A 7,445-nucleotide genomic window follows, 5' to 3' on the forward strand; every position below is an offset into this window, starting at 1 on the left:
GTGCATGCATGCAAGTACTACCTATGGCAGATTTGTGTCCGTCCACTGCATGTGACGTACATGGACTTTGTACTTATCGGTGTATGTTAGCTAAACTTGCTAAAATCTTGTAGGGTATTCTTGTAGTAGATTGGAAGTTTTCTCGAAAAAGATGACCCTGTAAGATGGACGGGAGCAGGGCCGGCACGCGGACATAAGAACCACGAAAACATACAGTATTCTTTACGTGGCGGCAAGAATCACGTACAAATGCATGGAAAGACGACACAATTGACATAATCGATTCTGACGGTGTGATCAATACGTGACTGATCCATGAGATATGATATGCTTGCGAGAGACGCGTTCAAGGAGCGAAGAAATTGCTTACGGAGAAAAGGAAACGGGGGAGGCGAGGGAATGTGTCGGCCAAGATAAGGAAAGTTACGATTCTGTTACAAATTTGCAAGGAGAAAGTGCAGGACAGGGAGGGATCGGTTGACAGATAATGAAATACTAATGGACGCGACTAGCCAGCAGCCGTTGGCTGGCTAGCGGTCCAGGGCACACGCCTAAATAAGGCAGTGGACCCTCCCCTGTTGCTAGCTGGCGCCCAAAAGAGGAAAGAAACGGTTCGATCACTCACATGGACAGATTACCTCCTCCCACAATACAGTCCCGCAATACAGTGTGAATCTCACGCCACAAGAAATAGTCAAACAAAAAAAACCACACGCCACAAAAACTCTGCAGCCTTCCTCCCTTCCCATACAGTCCAACCCCCCGCTCCTCCTCCAGCCTTTCTTCCCCATCTACCCATCCCTCCCTTCTCCATCTTCTGCCATGAATCTTATATACATGGAACTCTGAGGATCCTCCACCCACCCCATGAGCACTTGAAGGTCAGTTTCCAATCACGCTTCCTGTACAACCTCCCCTGCGCCACCTCTCTCTCTGGATAGCTTGGGGTGTGCCCTGATCCCTGCAACAAGAAAACACAATGCTGAGATGTTATGGATGCAACCCCGCCTTGTACTAGGTTGGTTTTTCGGTCTGATTTGTCTAGAGCTAAAAAAAGGTAAGGCAACTTGTTTAGTTATTTTCGGCAAGTTAGGTAAACACAACAGGCAAATCTCTGTAATGCATCTCTATAATGCACTCCGACTTGCTAGGTAGAAAAAAACCTTGTGTTCCTTTTAATAGAAACATGCAAAAACTATTTTTTTAATATTGTGGACGTTGAAACACACAAGTTACAGGTTTGTTGTTTGGAAACATAGAAATAATTTGCCTAAACAAACCTCAAGTAAGGGAGGGGCTAAAGTATGTGTGTCAGGTAAATCACACATGCAGAACAGGCAAGTCACGGTTTGCCTAAAATAGCAAGCAAGTCACATAATTAACACTAGCAAGTCAGAGCCAAATGCCAGGCAAGTCCTAGTCATCACTAGCTGCAATGCACTATGTAATGCACTCTTGACTTGCTAGGGGTAGACAAAAAAACCTTGTGTTCATTTGGGGAAAATGTGGACAATGAAACACACAAGTTATAAGGTTGGTTTATTTGGAAAACTTAGAAATGATTTGCCTAAACAAATTTCAAGTGTGGCGGAGGGGGTTGTGTGTCAGGAATATCACACATTCAGAAACATGCAAAGTCACAGTTTGCCTAAAAAACAACAAGCAAGTCATACACTTAACACCGGCAAGTCACATTCAAATGTCAAGAAAGTCCTACTCAAAATGTCAAACAAACCATGTGGGTGTTTGAAAATGGGAGAAGAAAAAGAGCTTACCTGTAGTTAGTGTTGAGTATGTAACGTGTTTGACATTTGAATGTGACTGGCTGGTGTTGAGTATGTGAGTTGCTTGACATTTGAATGTGACATGCATGTTCTGCATGCATGATTTTCCTGACACACAACCCCCTACCTCCTAGGTCTGTGCCTAATATTTGTATGTGATCTAACATTTGTGTTTAGCTTGCTTGTTCTGTGTGTCAATTGACTAGTCTAGTAGTGTGGACTTGCCTAACCCCTAGTTTTTAGTCCAAGTGATTATGTGTGTGTTTGTGTTTGTGAACTTCGATATATGTGTGTGAGGTGCCTGAGAAAAAAACATGTTGATGTTTAAACAAAGGGGAAAAGAGCTTACCCACAGCTTGCCGTATTCCTCCCGCTGTTTGTTGCTCTTCAAAGGTAGTAGATGAATCATGGTCAAGAGATGAATCATGGTCAGGAGCGTCCGCAAGTTGTTGCTGCCAATTGCATTTTTTGCTCGTCCCAGCCATTTTCCCCACTAAAAAACAGGGATAAAAATATCATCATAAATGCATATTCAGGTGGCTTGTATGAAATTTCCAGGACACTAACTAAAAAGGACTATCAAGCTCTTGAAATGTGAAGGAAAATAACACATGAGCAAAGTTCATGTGTTAATTGAGGCAACTACCTAGATAGCTAGTGTTTGTCAAGTTTTGGCAAAACTCAAAGCCACCAAATTAACAAAACCAAGCAAATTCTGAACCATGCCAGGCAACTAAGTAACAAATAGTAGGCAAGTTTAGGATTGTTCATTATCTGAAGTGTTCCACCCAGACACAAAAAGGCTCAATCTCCACTCGGCATAAAAAATAGCTACACATTATTTGGCTCCCTTAATAAGTATACCAAATGCTAAGTTCAAAATCTTGATCAATTGTTATGCAAGTTTTGTGAAAAAAGAGGGGAACCACACTAGTGCCAAACTCAAAAAACCGTAGATCTGGCAACTCGTACCACACATCTGGCAACTTGTAGCCTCTGCCTCACAACTTCCCACCCACACCCCTCTCAAACGTCGCCAAGATAATGTTGACTTCGAGGTAGACCAATGGTTTGCCGCACCAAAAAATAGCACATCGCCATCGACTCTCCCCAACCTATCATCCTAGGGATCAACAGCTAAGCAGAAACAAAAAGGCTCAAGTTGTGCTTGCGGTGTAAGCAAATTTTGTGAGTTAAAACCTATTTATGCAGGCAGCTTATTAGTTTGTTGTCAAAAAAGGAGAAGGGTAAATCAAAAGCAAGTCTTCCGGTAATGTAGGCAATTTAAATATAATTTTTAGGCAACTCCCTTTTTTGTTGAACAAAAAAAAAACGAACAACCACCTACTGGGGACGCATCAAAACACATGTTGGAAAGCTCTAGGGTTGTGCGAAGTTTGGGAGTTACTGGTGAAACTTTTTTGCTTGCGAATAAACGGGGCCAGAAAGCAACTTCTGTTGTGATGTAGGCAATTTGCATATAAGTTTTAGGCAACTTCTTTATTTGCTGGAACAAAAAAAGACAACAGCCAGCTACTGGGGAGGCAGAAAAAACTAGTTGGAAATATTGGGGACGTGTAAAGTTTACCTGAAAGTGATAGGCAAAGCTTCTTGCTTGCACAGAGAAAATAAACAGCAAGTCATGCTGAAATGTAGGCAAATGCATATAAGTTTGAGGCGACTCCTCCTTTTTTGCTGAAACAAAATAAAATAAAATCGGATAGCTTTGTGCGAAGCTTACCTGGAAGTGGATGTTGAAGCTTCTTGCTTGGGCGAGTGCATAAAACCTCGAAAATGTTGCTTTGACATCGTTTTAGAATTTAGTGAGGCACTGCAAACAAAACAAACAATTTCTTTAGGCAAGATTATCTACGAAAGCATATTTACAAAACTTAGGTGATTTAGGCAACTACTATTTATATGTAGACAACTTATCCTATTAGAAATAGCAAATCTTGTGCAAATTAAATCAATTTTCTACTAAAAAATCCCTCTGGTTAACTCATTCCAGCGACTCCCTCTGTAAGGAAATATAAGAGTGTTTAGATCACTAAAGTAGTGATCTAAATACTCTTATATTTCTTTACGGAGGGAGTATCATACCATGTGCATGTTTTGGACAAAATAAAACCCAGTGCTCTGGAGAGAGGATCTTTGGGCAACTCATGTCAGCATCTCTAGTAACTAACTATCATGCGTTGGGCAAGTTCTTGGACACTTTCAGACATAAATCATCGATGATTCCAACCCCCGCATCCCTAAGTCGCAAACCATTGTTGCACTCAAAATCATCGATTCACCCAAAAATCCGGGATCCCACACACCCCTCTTCAACCTCCCTATCCGGCCTCTATCGCATAGAATTATTAGGCAAGTTACTGTAGAAATCATTGACTAGAAGAAATCAAGATGGCAATTTTTTGATATTATTAGGCAAGTTACTGTAGAAATCATTGACTAGAAGAAGGCATATTTTTCCCCTAGAACTCAATGCACAAAAAGGTTATAGATTGTAGGGCATTATCCTTGTGCTGCAAAGGGACTCAAAACCATCTCCCATAGCATGTTATGAAAAAATATTGCCCGTTAGTTTTGGCTAAGTGAACACATGTTACATAGAACCAGAAATCTCAGGTAGAACAGAGAAACAACAGTGGTGAAAAACAGACACCCTCTTAAAAAAACGGACAACACACCCCCTCTTCAACTAGCAGACATTTTCAAATAAAAAAGACTATGGTTGTCATTTAGCCAACTTTGCTTTTATCCTGCAAAAAAACAAAAGTGGTGTGGAGCTTTTCATCGCAAACAACATGTCTCTTTGTCCCAGGCAACAAGTGGCAGTCGTTTAGGCAACTTGCATCTTATACTAGGCAACCTTGCCTTTGACTGAGACAGTGGACTAGAGGCGAGGAGGTGGCATTGAGGTTCTAAATGAACACATATTATCGATCACAGAAAATCTCAGATATAACATAGAAAAAACAATGGTGAAAATAGTTCAGTTCTTCGAAAAGAGATGGCATTTACCTCCTACAGACAAATGAACATGGTGTCGCTGTGCTAGCTTCCGTTTTTGGTTCCTTCGACATCCCCCTCGCAGCGGTGAACAGGTCCCCTTGTCTCTCCCACTCGCCACAACTTGTTCGTCCATCCCTCATCGTCGCCCCCCGTGAATTGGCCAACACTAGAAAGTTTAAAAGGGATTTAGAATGGCATCTTCCTGTCTCTTGCAAATAACGCCTTCTATAGAAAAGCTTATAGTATGTTCAGGCAACTACCTATTAAACAGGAATATAAGAACATTACTAATAACAATAGTCTATAAAAGCAGAGGAGTGGCTGAACTACATGATAACAGGAAGTTGTAAACAAACATAAAAACACAATGGTAAATCAATTGAAGGGCTAGCACCAAAAGTAATCAAAGTACACAAAAATCTTACATAATACTAGGAGTACTAGTGAAAATCCGTTGCTTCTTCATTGGCGCACTGCATGTTGTGCAACCTCATCGGCTGGCCGGCAGCCAACATCCATCCATGTCCACCTCCCTTGTAAGAAGCCACCAAGTTATTCAGATATTTACAACACTACTAGGCTACAAGCCTAAAGCCAACATGACGGACGAAACTGAAGACCAAACTGCTGCTGACCCTGTTGTACACACCCACCCAAAGGACCAGCAGGCAGGATATGATTCAACGATGCAGCTCGAGCTTGACACGGGGTGAGAAATCACCCTACAACGCATGCCCCAGCAATTCTTTTGGGGCAAGTTCTGTGCAATCAGCAAGAAAGCAAAAAATTATCTCTTGCTTTTTGGGCCAAGAACTGTTAAGCAAAGTTTAGCAAGTTTTTAGGCAAGTTGTTTTTGTGATGTAGACAAACTACATAAAGATTTGCGCAGGCACCAGGTTAATCCCTAGGGTGATCACAACAAGTTTTTTGTTTGTCCGAATCGTATCTGAGAAGTAGGTGATGAAGCTTTTTTGCTTAGGCATGCTTTTGTTTTCTGATTTTGTAGGTTGCATGAAGTCTTGGTTGGGTGAAATAGGCAAAATAAAAATATTAGCAAGTCCCGCTGGGTGTTGTAGGCAAAATACATACTAATTCCAGGCAAGCTTTGTAGATTACCTAGGAACACATGATGAATCTTATCCTCTCATCTATATTGCCCACTAGTTTGCTATGATTGAGCATGTTGAGAAATGAGAGATTTCAGTGCTACCTTGTAACAGCAACCCAACCGCCCATGCACTGAAATTATCTGGTGAATTGCTTTCAGGCAACTCACGAATCTAGGCAACTAGATTGCCATGTTTTCAGAAAAAAGGGTCAGGTTGTTCACCGCAGAAAGGAAGTATACCACGGTATCACACGCTACAAGAGCAAAAATTACAGTGTCCTTGTAACAGAAGAATGGCCGTCATCACAGTCATACGACACACAGCAACAAGCAGAAGAGGAGAGGAGGCAAGTCAGGCGCTACCTTGAAGGCGGTTTCCATGGAGCCGGTGTATCCCTGCGAACCAGTCCCCGGCCGCGGCCGCCTTCTTGGCCCGCGCTCCACCGCCGCGGCCCCCGGGGCGGCCGCCACCGCAGCGTCGGCGACGGTGTAGAGGAACGCCTCGACGCGGCACGAGCAGTTGCCCGAGATCCTCGATCCCCCTGGATCGCAGAGAAGCAGCGCCTGCGGACGCATCCCCTTGTCCAACGCCTTCCAAATCTCCGGCGAACCTCCGGCAGTGCGGCACGCAGAATCGACGAAGCGACGGTGGATTTCTGCGAGTGGGCGAGGGGATTGTGGTGGTGGATTTGGACAGTGGGTTTGAGCGGCGAGAAAAACTGCCACGTGAGTGGAGAGAGGGGGACGTGGGTGTTGTGGTGTCGCCCGTGCGGCCGCTTCGTTAACACCGAGATGAATCGCAACAGATTTAATCCGACCGTGGAACACATGGTGATCTGATCCAGATCCGACGGTGGTAAAGGGTGTGTGCTGGAACGTGACAACCAGCACTCAGTTGCTTTTTAGCATTTAGGAATACTAATTTAGAAGAATATATCTTCCTATAGTTGATATACTTCCTAGAAATAGCCTTAATTGTGACGAAGTATCCTGTTTGGATGTGGGTTGCATCGTGTATATATATGATGGTTCTAGGAAACACCAATCATCTTCCATTGTCCTTGATGATGATATAAGAAAACATACGCTACATACCCCTGTGAGGAGCACTAAACAAGATCATGCGGTTGCATTGTGGTAACTAGCTACTCCCTCCGTTCCAAAATAGATGACTCAACTTTATATTAACTTTAGTACAAAGTTGAGTCATCTATTTTGGAACGGAGGGAGTAGATGGCAAAGTACATGAACTCCTTCGCTGCAAGGACCATACTCTGTGTGCTGCTCCTGTACTCTGTGACCCATACACAGTGTAAGTGGCTACAAACATATATTCTTTGAATACTTTCTTGATAAATTTTACAGTACATAGGTTGTGCATAATCTATCTCATCTGGAGGTGCTAAAAATTCCTGAGTTATAGTATTTTTTTTCTATGATTGTGGACTTCTCTTTCTAGCTTATCAAACTATAGCTTTCTAAATGCATTAATGATGCCCTTGAATTCCGTAGGTGAAATCATTGAAGGCCGA

At 42.7% G+C, this 7,445-nt stretch overlaps 1 long non-coding RNA gene across 4 annotated transcripts; it reads right to left on the minus strand.

Moving 5' to 3' along the window:
* Positions 1-488: 488 nt before the first annotated feature.
* On the minus strand, positions 489-6,680 carry LOC119339973. Of its 4 annotated transcripts, none has more exons than XR_005164301.1 (8): positions 6,277-6,679; positions 5,459-5,565; positions 5,231-5,338; positions 4,815-4,971; positions 3,526-3,615; positions 3,373-3,429; positions 2,134-2,277; positions 489-961 (listed from the first exon to the last, which is right to left on the minus strand). It is a non-coding gene; the product is annotated as an uncharacterized LOC119339973 (long non-coding RNA). The 4 variants fall into 4 exon arrangements; XR_005164300.1 differs by having other exon boundaries at positions 5,441-5,565; XR_005164299.1 differs by having other exon boundaries at positions 5,231-5,565; positions 6,277-6,680.
* Between the last annotated feature and the right edge of the window lie 765 nt (positions 6,681-7,445).

This window comes from Triticum dicoccoides, chromosome 7B, assembly GCF_002162155.2.
Source record: "Triticum dicoccoides isolate Atlit2015 ecotype Zavitan chromosome 7B, WEW_v2.0, whole genome shotgun sequence".
Taxonomy (NCBI): Eukaryota; Viridiplantae; Streptophyta; class Magnoliopsida; order Poales; family Poaceae; genus Triticum; species Triticum dicoccoides.